This window comes from Dromiciops gliroides, chromosome 2 (genome assembly GCF_019393635.1).
Source record: "Dromiciops gliroides isolate mDroGli1 chromosome 2, mDroGli1.pri, whole genome shotgun sequence".
Classification (NCBI taxonomy): Eukaryota; Metazoa; Chordata; class Mammalia; order Microbiotheria; family Microbiotheriidae; genus Dromiciops; species Dromiciops gliroides.
In genome coordinates this window covers 34557810-34570575 of record NC_057862.1, presented here as the reverse complement: position 1 = coordinate 34570575, position 12766 = coordinate 34557810, and the positions used below count along the sequence as shown (strand labels likewise).

The window sequence follows — 12766 nt, the reverse complement described above, 5'->3', positions numbered from 1 at the left end:
GGATTTGAAGGCCTATTTCTTTTAAAACAACCCCCAAAATGCACTGGCTTTGTTATCAGCTCAGTTACACTGATACCAGGCTTCCAGTTAATTCAATTCCCTAGGTCTTTTTACACACAAACTGTTCTTCAGTCAAGTCGTCCTCAATTGTATCACCTGAGAGGAGATAATACAGCTCAGCAGGTTTTGCCCCAACCTGTCGATACCAAGCAATCTTTAAATAATTCCCTGGATTTTAAGAATTTAAGTTTTCCAAGTGTTTACAGGCCTAATGAGCTGCAAGTTGAATGCTAAAGAAAACAGCAGTAGAAAACACTTAGTATACTTTACATCCATCTTAATTGAACTCAGAACAAAACAGATTTTAATGTTAAATGACAACAGCTCTTTAAAGTCAATCTTTTGCCAGTGAAAAGAGTTTCGATGTAACAAATACTTATTGTAGCTCTGGGTGCCACAGAGTCAGCTTGGGCTTCCCCACAGAGGGGAGCGTAGGGGAGGGGAGGGAGCCGACTAGCGTCAGCAACACATCCATCTTCTCATTAAAGAGAGTTCAGCTCTTGGCATCTCCTGGGCTGGTTATCTCCCAGTACTTACAAATAGAAACATTGCCCGTTTATGGGAACAATAAGCACTCTTTGCATTATTCCTTCTAGGCAAACGCCATCTGACTAGGACAAGCAGGGCTGGGTGAGTTTGTCTTTTTCCTTAGATGCGTGATCCTTTCCTCTGAGGGACAGTTATGTCATCAGGCTACAGGCCACAGGCCTGAGAGCTAAAGAAAGCTCTTGGAGATGATCTAGGTCAACACCCTCAATTCACAAATGAAGAAATACAATTTGAGAGGTGAAATCGATTTTTGGAGGCTGCACAGGCTGGAGGAAAGGGCCGAGCCAGGATGCACTCCTGGGCCTAGAAGAACCAGGAACAACAACTAGCAACAGCAGCCTCAAAAAACAATTAGCATTTACATAGCACTTGAAGGTGTACACGGTGCTTTATAAATATTAGCTCATTTAGTCGTTACAATAACCCTAGGAAATAGATGCTATTGTTTGCCTCCTTATATAGATGAAGTAACTGAGGCAAACAGAGGTGAAGTGACTTGCCTAGGGCCACACCTCTAGTAAATGTCTGAGCCTGGATTTGAACTTGGTTCTGCTTGACTCCAAATTCAGTGATCTCCCCCCCCAACTGTGCTATGAAGCTGCCTTTTTCTGACTGTGAATCTACCCTCCACCTCATGTCCAATGGTTGAAGAAAAATTCTAGATACCCTATGGCTTACCAATACTTAAAACAGATGTGATTATAATGAGCAAGAATAGGTCACATTTCTGCACATTTTAAAATTTCCAAAGCACCTTCTTCCCAACCACCACATGAGGGAGGTCCCATTTTACAGATTAGCAAACAGAACCCCAGGGAAGCTAAGTGTTGTTCCCAAGGTATTGGGGCAAGTAAGTAGCAAAACCAAGAGCTGAGCCCCAGTTAGCAGTTGTACCCCAGGATCAGTCAGCTTTGCACATGTGCTAACCTCATGATGCCGAAGTGATAAATGTTATGACCTTTGCCCCTCGTTTGTCCAATCTGTTTTAACTTAATGATATCCTAGGGAAAGCAAATCCCAAGAACACTAGGAGCGCTAAGGACATAGAGGAAAAGACATCAGACACAAAGGTCTTTCTCAGTCTAGCCTACTTATTCCTAATTACTCCTAAATCAATGTGTCATTCCCACGAATACACCACCTTCCTTCATTATTGGAGTTGAAAGGGGAATTCCATTTTAACCAAGGGGAGTGGGTAGGGATATAAGGGATGTGTGTGTGTGTGTGTGTGTGTTTGTGTGTGTGTGTGTGTGTAAACATTAAAGTCTGTACATATTCTGAATCTATCTACCACTTTAAAAATTGTTTATACAATTTTTTAAAATATCAAATTAACTCCTTGGGCTAATATTAAATAAGTCCCAAGACAGAATCTGATTGAGTTACTCAATTTTGTGATTCCAGCTTTACAGATATGAAGTTAGGGAAGATCATGGAATTCAGAAAAAGTGGGCACCTTCTAGATTTTCTAGTCTCTTCCCAACTCACCTCCACTTTGCAGATAAAGAAATAGAGGCCAACAGATGTGAGCTCAGAGCCTCCTGGGTCCTGGGCTTATGCTTTGTCCACTGTGTCACCTAGCTGACCCATGATGACATCTTCAAAATAAAGTTAAGGGGCAAGAGGAATGCACTGGAAGAAATGGAAAGGGAGAGGTGGAGTGGGGAAAAGTAGCTGACATAAAAGAAACAAGAAAAAACTTATGGATTAGAAGGGAAAATGAGGAAGGAGTGGGGGAGTGAATGAACCGTACTCATCAGAATTGGCTCAAAGAGGGAATAACATACATACTCAAGCGGATATAGTAATATATTGCACACTGAGGGAAAGTGGGAGGGGAAGGAGATAGGAGAAGCAAAGAAGGAAGGGCAGGTTGGGGGAGGGGGCAGTAAAAAGCAAAACACTTTCAAGGAGGGATAGGGTGAAGGAAGATAGAAAACAGAATAGACATCAAGGGGTGGGAGTAAGATGGAGGGTAGTACAGTTAGCAACAGTAACTGTGAAAGAATTGATGAGCAGGATGGTATCAGAAGGATGTATGAAAAATGCAAACCATCAACAGAGAAAGAACTGACGGTATCTGAATACAGGTTGAAGTATACTTTTATTTGTTAGCTCCTCTTTCTAAAGGTATTTTGTCTATTTTCTTTCACAACCTGACTAATGAGAAGACATTTTGCATAACTGCACATGTATGACATATTGAATCGTTAGATTTCATAGGGAGGGATGAGGAGGGAGGGAAGAAGAAAATTTAGAACACAAAGTTTTAAAAAATCAATGTGAAAAGTAATGATGAGCAGGAGTTCAAAGAAACCTGGAAGGACCGATGCTCACTGAGAGGAACAGAACCAGGAGAACATTGTAACACAGTAACAGCAACATTGTGTGATGAACAATAGTGACAGGCTTGGCTCTTTTTAGCAATGCAATGGTCCAAAACTATTTCAAAGAACTTCATGATAGAAAATGTTCTCAACATCCAGAAAAAGAACTGTGGTTTATGAAAGCAGATTGAACCATACTGTTTCTACTTTGGCGCTATTTTTTTCCCCTTCTTTGTTGAGGTTTTTCCCTTGGGCTCTGACTCTTCTTTCATAATATTACTAATGCAGAAATATGTTTAATGTGATTGTACATAAAAAAAAAGAAATAGAGGCCAAGAGAGATGCTTTCCACAGCACAATTAAGAATTGTTGAAGAGCCTGGTCCAACCTACTGACCATCATCACAACCTTAGGAGGTAATCAGTCAATATGCTAGATCATTTTTAATATTCATTTCTATTCTGTGTATGCAAAGTAACTGCAGTCAGGACCCTCTGCCCTTTTTCCTTTCTTCTCACTTGGGGTTAATTTTGCTCTTTGTTCCTCCCAGTCCATCAATGATTCACATTAATAAACAGTAACTTCCTGCCTGTGAATACACAATTCCAATTTCCGTGACACAAGATGGTACCTTCCCAGAGGCCAGCCAACTCTTCTCCTGCACCTGGACAGGCAGTGAGTAGTCAATCTCTGCTTTGGATTTCCCCTTTGGGGGGGGGGCGGGGCGGGAAGCTCCTGGTCTCAGAGGTCGACCCATCCCACTCCAGGGATGCTCCATGGGGAAGTCTGTCCTCAGGCAGAGTGCAGCTAATCACTACCCCTGGTTCTGCTTCATTCAGCTGAAGGGCCCTGACTCAGGGCTCATCTATCTAAAGCCTGGGCCTACTAGGATCATGTATCTACATCCTGGCCGCCTCCCTCATCTGACAGAGGAGGAAATGGAGGCCCATAGGAGTTAAGTAACTTGCCCATGCTCAGCTCAGCTGAGAATTCAAGGTCAGGGCTCTTTCCTGTTCTCCTCTAGGACCTTCCAATCCATGGCTACAGATATCATGCAACTCCCCCTCCAACCCCCCCATCCCAGTTCATTTCACTGGCCCTCTCAGGGAGGTGGAGTGAATCGTTCAGGGTTATGTATCGAGCATTCAAAGCACGGCTCATGAGGGGCTTCCTGAATCAAGTCCAGGACTTTATCCCCTGTACAAGGTTATCTCATAATGTGTACATATTGGGCAGTGGAGATGGCGGTCAATATAAATTCAGGAAGACTACTTAAACCTGAGCAAATATCTCCAGGTGCTCCCCAAGAACAGGAGGAGATATTGTATCAAAAGCTTTGCTGAAATCCAGGTAAATACATCCACAGCATTCCCCTTATCAGTGCCTTTTTCAGCTTTTCCTTCTAACATAAAAGTCATTCTCCTTTAATTTGTGCAGCTCTGCCTCCTCGCTGGGGACTGCTACCACTGCGCTGTCCACCCTCAACATGGCTTCTTTCCCTTTGCTGAGCTTCCTTTTCCCCAACAAGGGCTTTTATAAAAAGCCCAACATTTGGCATGGCCCGAGCTCCTTAACCTGCTTTGGCAGCTTCTGAGTTTTGGCATGTCCAACACTAGATTAAGTTTTCTATTTTATATCCAGGCCATAGTCTTATCAGTGCTCCTTTTAGTTCTGACTTCCTATTCCAGTCCATGAAAATATCAGCCCAACTCAATTCCCAGAGACATGGAAAAGACATTGGCCCTCCCTCAAACACTGCTCATAGAACCCAAGTCCAGTGTCTGGCTCGGTATCTCTAGTAAGCATGGTCTGTGGCCTGGATGTTTGCAAATGTCCTATCTACAAGGCACATTTCTAAGGGAAAAAAAACTGCTTAAGAATTAGAAATTAAAATTTGTAGTTATAAGAGGATATAAGACAAGAGAAAAATCAACCTAAGGGCTCTCCCCGCAGGGATGATGCTTTTCCTTCTCTTCTCTTCATTAGTTTCCAGAGCAGTTTCTTCACTGGGCCTGGGGCGGGGGGGGGGGGGGGGGGGGGGGGGTGTTCAGGTCTGATTCTTTTCTCTTCTTTGAAGAACCAAGAGCAGAATTAAGTTGTGTAGTTTAATGCTGAGTTGACAGTTGTTTAGAAAGGTGATAAGGTGGAAAATCTTGAATTTTGGGCACTGTGCTGTCAAAGATTTAGACAAGTCATGGTGAGACCTGAAATTACAGAAATAGCTTCTGTTGCTTAAAATGTCTCCTCCATAACCCCCCCAATTCATCAGCTTCCTATCAAATACAAATCCATAAAAGCAGTGTCACATGTGGGAACAAGTCAGTTTCCCCACATTTGAAATATACCAGTTATTATCTTCAAAGTCATTTTAAACTATAGAAATGTGCTTTTTAAAAAGAACAATTATATAAACTTAATTTACTTTCGGAATCATAGGAAAAACAACAACAACTTTATTTTAAAAGAATATGGTGCCAAGATGAATGACATTAGCTAATGTAACAAGCTGAATAGGTCACTGGATTACTTTAACTGAAGGGGCAAAGCTTTTTACAGTTTGTGGTACGAAGCTGTCTTCTAATTCCTATTTTCCATCAACACGCATGTGTTAAACATGTGCATATCATTGTCTTAAACCACGCATGGGAACAGAAAAAGATGAGATCAACCCTCCTGCCATCTCACAAACAACTAGAAGACAAAGTTTGTCCACGTGGATCCAAGAGAAGGTGAGAGGAAGTGTCCAGCCAGGGCATTAAGACAGATGTCTCTTCTTTTTGCTTCATTTACTTTACTTGGGGGTTCTTGAGACTCTGATCAACATGATCATACTATGTGTGATATGATAGACTTTCTCATTTGTTACCTGCTCTGTTACTATTATTAACCTTTTTCGGTAGCAAAGGTTAGTGGCAATCCTAAAGACTTCAAAAAACCCAAAAGGATCAAATCTCTGCCCAATTCAACTTAAAAAAAAAAATCAGTCTTAGATGAAGGCTTAAATAGTAGACTGATCAAACTGCAGGTGACATTAAACTGTGAGAGAGAGCAAACCAAATGTGATAAGAATAGGATTCAAAGAAAGCCCCACAAGTGAGAACACTGGGCCAATTTTAATTAAGCCGACTTAAGAAGGGCCAAAAGTCAAGTCTTCCACTCAGACTCAGAAAAACAACTCTACAAGCATGGTGGGGCAGGGAGTCCAGCCATTCAGGAAAGCTATGAGGAATCATGAGTTTTAAAAGTAATGAAAATATCTGGTTTTGTAGTAGCAGTCGATAATTACCAACTGCAGAAAGACTAAACAAATTATGGCCCATGAAGAGAATGGAATCACATACTTCAACATAAAAATGCGTGAGCACGAAGAATTAAGAAAAGTACGAAGATACTCATGAACTGATACAAAGTGAAGCAAGCAGAGCCAAGAAAACAATCGCGATGACTACAATAATGTAAACAGTAATAACAAAAAGAATGAAACTGGAAACTGTGAAACTATAAAGCTTGGTCCCAAAAATGAGAGAAGAAAATTTCACTTAGAGTTACAGTAGGAAGAGTCCTGATATGTGTGACCTACATGACCTTGGACAAGCCACTTAAAGCCTCTGGGCCTCAGTTTACTCATCTGCAAAGTAAGGGGGTGGTGGACTAGGTCACCTATCAGGTCCCGTCCACCTGCTGGGGTCATAAAGTCCAGTTCCCCACCACCACCACCAAATACAGCTGAGGAACCAGATACCCTCTCTTCAAAAGGTTAAATAATGTTCCCCAAGACATGCAACTAGAGCAATATTGGAGCAGCAGTTAGACTCAGGCCCACTGATTCTACAGGGGAGTTGGTAGCTAAAGAGCTAAGGTGACCATTAGGAGAGAAGGGGTTGTCGTATATGAATACAATGGAATACTACTGTGCTGTAAGAAATGATGAGCAGGAGGAGTTCAGAGAAACCTGGAGGGTCTTGCGTGGGCTGATGATGAGTGAGATGAGCAGAACCAGAAGAACATTGTACACAGTATCATCAACATTGAGTGTTGACCTACTGTGATGGACTATATTCTTCTCACCAATGCAATGGTACAGAAGAGTTCCAGGGAACTCATGATAGAAGAGGATCTCCAAATCCAAGGGGAAAAAAAGAACTGTGGAGTATAGATGCTGAATGAACCATACTATTTCTTTTGTTTTGGGCGCTGATGTTTTTCTATTTTGAGGTATTTCGTCATTGCTCTGATTTTCCTCTTATAACATGACTAATGCAGAAATATGTTTAATGTTATTATGTGTGTGTATATATATATATATATATATATATATATATATATATATATATATATATATATATATATCCTATATCAGATTACCTGCTGTCTAGGGGAGGGGGGAGAAAAATCTGAAATTGGAAAGCTTGTATAAACAAAAGTTGAGAACTATCTTTACATGTAACGGGAAAAAAAATACTTTATTAATTAAAAAAAAAGAGAGAAGGGGTTGGGGTGGCTAGGTGGCATAGTGGATAGAGCACCGGCCCTGGAGTCAGGAGGACCTGAGTTCAAATCCGGCCTGAGACACTTGACACTTACTAGCTGTGTGACCCTGGGCAAGTCACTTAACCCCAACTGCCTCACAAGAAAGAAAGAAAGAAAGAAAGAAAGAAAGAAAGAAAGAAAGAAAGAAAGAAAGAAAGAAAGAAAGAAAGAAAGGTTTTGGAATGAGGCAGGGGGGGACTCATCCAGCTCTGTGCCATCTCCTTCTGGAGTATTGTGTTCAGTTCTAGATGGTGCGTTTTGGACAGACAGGAACTGACTACAGATCATGCAGTAAGAGGAATCGTTGAATAGCAGCTAATAATAATATGAGCTAACATTTATGTGGTGCTTACAATGTGCCAGACACTGTGCTAAGTGTTTTACACAGTTGGTATCTCATTTGGTCCTCACAACAACGTGGGAGAGGTAGGTGCTATTATTATCCCCATTTTGCAGATGAAGAAATGGAGGCAAACAGGTTAAGTGACTTGCTCAGGGTCCTACAAGTAGCAAATGACTGAAGCCAGATTTTCCCTGCAAGCGTTCCTGACTCCCAAGGTAGCACTCTATCCGCTGCACCACCCAGCTGCCTTTGAAGAAAGCCTGGAGAAGATGAAGGGGCGGGATCATTGTAGTTCTCTTCGGGAATCTGAAGGGTTATGGAAGACCTACTTCTTGCTCCCAAGGTCCCCACAGAGAGGAGCTAGGAAGAATCAGCAGAAAGCACAGAGGGATCCATTTTGGCTCTATGAGAAAGAGCTTTCTAATGATGAGCCAGCCCAAAGGTAAATGGGCTGCCTTATAAGGTTCTCACCACTCAAAGGTATCGAAAGGAATGTGCTCCACACTTGTTGGGAATCGTTACAGGGGAGATTCCTGTAGAAGTGTGGGCTGGATCAGATGTTCTCTGAGGTCCTGTGAACTTCCTAGTTTAGCCCTAGGGAGCATAGCAAACTGGACCACCTCCATCACTATCCAGCTGAGTAGGGCTGAGAACATTTAGAGTTCTGCCAGCACCCAGCCAGGCAACTGACCAAATCCCTTAATGCCAGTGGACCTTCTTCTCCTGGTCCATCTACAAAAGCAGGGCCCCTTCCAGCGCCAGGGTGCTAGCTGAAAGCTTGGGAGGTGACAAGAGCCTCCAACCACCTCCAACCTTGCTAGCCAGCATCTCCAGAGTGAGGGTGAGGGGGCCGATGGAGACAGGCCAGTGTGCTTGTGCTCCATCACTATCTTGGCAAACTAAGAGGGTCAAGAAACTTCTCCAAAATGCACAAAACGAGTCCTTTAATGTTGGAAACCAAAGCCCACCCCTGAGAACCGAAAAAGAACCAATCCGGTCACATTGCTCTGATGGCTAGGTTAGAAAGCTGCAGGTGCCTAATGTGGGTTGGCATTAAGGACACTACTAAGGTGTTACCCTATTACAATGCAAATCACACAAAGCTGTTTGTAGATGTTAAGCATGGTACATTATCTATCCCTTCTCTAATCTCTTTGATCTTTGATTTTGTCTTTAATAACTGAGCTTCCACCATCAAGTCAAATCAAGTCAACAACAGTTACTATGTGCCAAGCCAGGCCACCTGGAAAGGCAAACAGCCCCTACCCTCATGTGGCTCACAGTCTAATAGGGAAGACAGAAGGCAAACCAATGGGGACAGACAGGATACACACAAGGCAAGCCAGACCTCTTCTCAGAGGGAAGGAGTCAGGGCAGAGAAGAACACCAGCTGGTACCAAGGCTTCTCCTCCTTGCAGGATTCTCCCATCAGCCCTTTCCTTTGTCACACCTGTTGTCTATGGACTATGATGTCACTACCATATTCAGTTAATTGTCTTAATTCTTTTAGATACCCCAAGACAACAAGGTTCCTTGAAGGTAAGGACCTTCAAATTTTCAGACTCACAAAGCAGGAAGGAACCTCAGAAACTAAGCTCAACAAACACAGGCCTCATAGAGCAAGTATCTCCTCTACAATATTCCTTACAAGTCCAATCCTGGATGGAAGGCCTCAAGTGCCTTCCAGTTTGGGACAATAAGCTGGAACTCATTTATTTTTCTCTTATTGCAAACTTCCATGATTACTTCCCAGTCTGCATTCCCCCATCTCTCCAGATGGGAAGCTCTAGTTGTTACGAAGTCTTGCCTTAAACCTAGCCTAAATACCTTCAAAGCTCCTACACCCCAAGGCAGTATAGTGACCCTCAAGGGCTTGTCGATAAAAGTAATTGTACAGGTTTTCTTGTATGACACATTTTTCTCACTTCTAAGTCCTCAAAAACTCAGTGTTCTTAGAGAAAGGCCCAGAATTTCTAGCTAGGGAAATGTCGAATTGAATATCTTGAATTCTATAACAACAACAACAAGAACTATTTTTATTGTGGCTAGCATTTACATAGCACTTGAAGGTGTCTGAAATGCTTTACACGTTAACTCATTTAACCCTCACACAGTCACCTTGGGAGGTAGATGCTATCGTTACGCCCATTTTACAGATGAGGAAACTAAGGCACAGGGAGTTAAGTGCTTTGCCCAGGGTCACACAGCTCCTAAATGCCCGAGGCAGGACTCAAACTCTGGCCCTCCTTACTCTTTAAGTCCCTGCATTCTATCCACTACAACTCCCGGATGCCAAGGACACTTTGTGCAAGTCACTGTGCTAACCGTGGGGGACACAAAATGAAACCTGTCATGCCCTTCCAGGAACTTACATTCTAATGAGGGGTAGGGGATACACTATAGACACTGATCATTAGAAGTGCAAGAGAGCTTTAACAACGTGGGGATCCTCCTGCCTGAGTTGGGCCTTTAAAGAACCTCAAGTCTTTGAGGTAAAAGTGAGGAAGAACTACCCAGCATAACCAAGAGCAGGGGAGCCCCATGAATTGAGAACTAAGAAAAAGGCCCCTAAAAGCTGTATCTAGGCCAGAGCAAAGGCCTGTCCTTACCCTGACGCTCATCCTGATCTTCTTTCCACCAGCATCCCTTGCTGAACAGCCTTCCTCTGGGGGTGAGATTACAGTTGCCCCAGGCCCCCCCCCAGGAAGCTCCCTCCTCCTCCTCCTCCTCCTCCTCCTCATCTTCCAAGGGTTCCCTGATCTCCTCCGCACAAACTAGAAGAGATATGTGCCTGCACTTTGTAACTTTCCTAAGCAATTGTTCTATTTCTCATTAGATTTGAGTACATCTTAACACCCCTGCTCCCTTCCGGCACAGATAGTGCCTTATTCATCTCTGCATCCCCCTCCGCACATATCAGGCACTTAATAAATGTGTCTGTTGATGTGAAAGCTTTGAAGCAGTCATTGATTTTGTGATCCTAAATCTGCACCAGAGGCCACAGTCAAGTCCCTACTGATTTACACAATCAATGAAACTCAAAAGAAAAAAAAAGTGATTTGGCAGGTTGCAACACAATCAGCTATAACACAGCACCTGTTTTATTTAAATAGCACAACATTATATAGTTAAAAACAACAAATCGCTCTCATAAAACAAATGCTAATCTCACGATGTTTCACCATTGAGTAATTGAGAAGAGCGATTATATGAAATGTGCCAAAACATGAATTTATGGCCTCTGCTCATTTGGCAAATGTGGTAGGTGTTGTTAAATGTTGAAAAACACATATGCAAATAAGCACATAAAGTTTTGAAGCTCAGAGACTTAAATATTTACGTTAGCATAAATGTGCAAAAGAAATGTTTACACGAGCATAAATACAATACTTTCCAGGAACAATTTTTTTTAAAATGTGATTGTCAGGAAACAGCTATGAAGAGATAATATTTATGAGTTCTTGAAAATGAATTTTATGGGCATGTTAATAAGTTAGGAGAGGCAAAAATTATAGAAGATTCAGGACAACTACTGAGGGATGATCAAAATCCATTTCTCCCTGTGTGGCCACTTTCCCCCAAAAGAACAAGACCATCCCCACGACAACCACCACACATCAAAATGCCATATTAATAACAATTTGACAAAAGTTCTTGTTTTCCCAGAAATTATTAGAGAAGCTGTGTTTCCAAAATAAAGCCTAAAGCGTTCACACACACACACACACACACACACACACACACACACACTCATGGCAGAGGGTGGCACATTTTCCCCCCGCTGGAGTTTTGTGTGTTGGGAATGGCTAGACCGGTCAGCACTAGCCGAGTCTCTACGGCTGAAGCTAGACAGCTCCCATCCCTAGAAAATTCTAGCCTAGCAAATTCATTCTGCCTTCCTTCATGGTTCTTAAAAAATGAGTCACTAAGGAAAAGTGAGCAAACACTTCAGAAAGTCAGTGAATGGAGATGCCTAAAAGAGTCTGGATATTATTCGATAAGCCATCGTGAGACAAACAACTAGAATCACTCATGGAAAGTTTTACCTCTGCGGATAATGGGCTAAGAACATTTCTAGCCCACAAAGCAAGGAGGTTTTTTGCCCCTTGTACACACACTCTTCATTGACGAGGGAAAAGGGGCTCTTAACCTGGGTCCTTGAACTTTTTTTTAAATATTCCGACAGCTATATTTCGCTGTAATTGGTTTCCTCCGTATCAAAGCGTTTGGAGAAGGGGTCCCAAAGGGGACACACACACACACACACACACACACACACACACACACACGAGATGAAGAGCCCTGGCGTTGGCTGGACAAGCGGCAGCTTAACTGGGCTCTGGAGCCAACCCTGAGTTCAGGTGAAGCGCTGCAGCCGGAGCCAACCTTCCGCTACAAACAATTGGCTGGAGGTTGGCCCTGGCCACCGTTGCCTTTCCTGTTCTTTGTCAAGTGACGTGTAGAATGCCTCCGGTGTCTGGGAGCACGTCTAACATAATCATGCCACATTTGAGCACAATTTTAAAAAATAATAATCATAGCTCAATGAAGTCACAGGCCAAAGAGAAGTGTGCTAGCTTAGCTTTTCTATCCCAAGGCCAAGCGGGATGAAATCATAGTTTTCCTTTAACTCATCAGCCCCCTCCCATCCCAAGCTTCCACCAACCCCATCCCATAAGGTCTCAACAGCACCGACTGCAACAGGGTAACGCCGTCTAAGAGGGCTCGCACTCTCCAAGCGCATACCTACACACAAGCACAAGCACACACACGGGCACACTCACGCTCACACTCAGACTCCCGACCCCTTCTTTCTGCAGTAGTCTGGGAGGACCCAGTCCGGGCTCAAAGCTTTGAACTTGGCCCCTAAGGACATTCCCCCCCGCCCCCAACCTCAAGCTCCCCGCCGACCCCGGGGGCAGAGGCAGAGCAAGGAGCCCCCGCCCAGCACTCCGGA

At 43.2% G+C, this 12766-nt stretch overlaps 1 protein-coding gene across 1 annotated transcript in view; it reads right to left on the bottom strand.

Annotated features, from left to right (window-relative positions):
• The window catches only part of PEAK1 (pseudopodium enriched atypical kinase 1), a 277961-nt gene that overhangs the window by 264376 nt on the left and 819 nt on the right, over positions 1-12766 (bottom strand).